The following is a 1,537-nucleotide window of genomic DNA, read 5'->3' on the forward strand; positions in this document are numbered from 1 at the left end:
TCATCTTCTTTAACAAAACGCGGTTATTTAGTTTAATAAATTAATATTACATACAGTTTATTACACAAAATGCACATGTTACAATTAAACAACTTAAGACTAGCAGAACATTGTTCTGCACTTGATGGCGGCCGACAAAGCAATGTCCCGTCTGTTCGTATCGTTCTCTTCTCTATCGCCTTTCGTTAAATAGTTCGATCAGTTATATTCCTCTATTCGTTATGTAGGGCTGCATTTCTATGCTACTAACTCTTAATGGCCAATTAGTCCTAGCATCGTGAGTACTGTCCGTAAACTAATCCCACATTCGGCCATCCTGCGTTTCATTCGGCCTCGAATGAGAAAAACTACTCTTATTTTAACTCTGCATATTTTGTGAAATTTTCTATTTCAGCCCTTCTCACCCTTCTTCATCATTTGCTTAATGGCGTTTCTGATCCTTCATCTAGCTTTCAACAAAATCTTCTAATTTCTCTTTATAATCAATCATCCAAAAAATTCTTGATCTTCAAACGATCTTGGCTTCATCCTTGTAGGAAATTACCAATCTCTTTATACTCTTCACTTGTACTAGGTCTCAAACGGTCATAAAAATTTATCACTCCTCTGCATCTTGTCAACTGCATCCAGTCTCTACTGTAACTCAAGAGAATCAGCTTCTAACTTTAGTGCCTCCTCTATGCCTACCACCAGACATAAAACTTCAATTATGGCTCCCTAGTAGCAACAGAATGCACGCTCACACTCTCGTTGTCCACTTTTCCCATAGTCCGCAACATCCCACCGTGCCTGCGCAGCCTATTAGTTACACCGGACGCACGTTCACGTCCTCAATGTACATTACTGCTAACGCCTTGCACACATCGATGTGCTCACACGACCCTCTGGTCGCCTCACCACTCTCTATAGAGTTCTCACGCCATTTGCGTCTGACATTGAATCTACAGATTCCTCAACGTGCTTCACTGCACCAACTTACGAGATTATTTCCCTGGCCCTCCAGCCGCAACTCACTACTGCACCACTACTGATCTCTTTCCCCTGCTACACTGCCCTGTTGGGAAAATCTCTAGTTCTGAACTGGTGCGCTTCTAGTACATTTATACCCAGTACTGGTTCGCGATAAATCTCTTTTGCATGCAAGCAACTGGCGAATTTAACATGACGATGTCCTACGAAGTGTCAATTGCCCCCCGCTGCATCCCTTTTTCGATAGTTCCGAACTAGTCCTAAATTCTATAGTTCCGAACCAGTTCTGAAATCGACAGACGAAAGAAAAAAATATCATGATTTTTCAATATTTTTGGTTCTTCTGTGTGTGCGATTTTAAAATATTTTGGAAGAAATGCGTTTTCAATATGAAATTAAATTTGTCTGAATGATTGTAAGAAATGTATGTTTACATACCTTTAGCTGTAGCTGAGTTTGCAGAGGTGCTCGCTGTTATTTCTTAGATTCCTGACGGTCCCAAGATGTTGAAATGTTAACACACATTTTAGTTTTGTATTACCAAGCTATGAAAAAGCATCTGCGAAGC

This window comes from Rhagoletis zephyria, unplaced genomic scaffold (genome assembly GCF_001687245.7).
Source record: "Rhagoletis zephyria isolate East Lansing unplaced genomic scaffold, Rhagoletis_zephyria_1.1 Rzeph_scaffold_06894, whole genome shotgun sequence".
NCBI lineage: Eukaryota > Metazoa > Arthropoda > Insecta > Diptera > Tephritidae > Rhagoletis > Rhagoletis zephyria.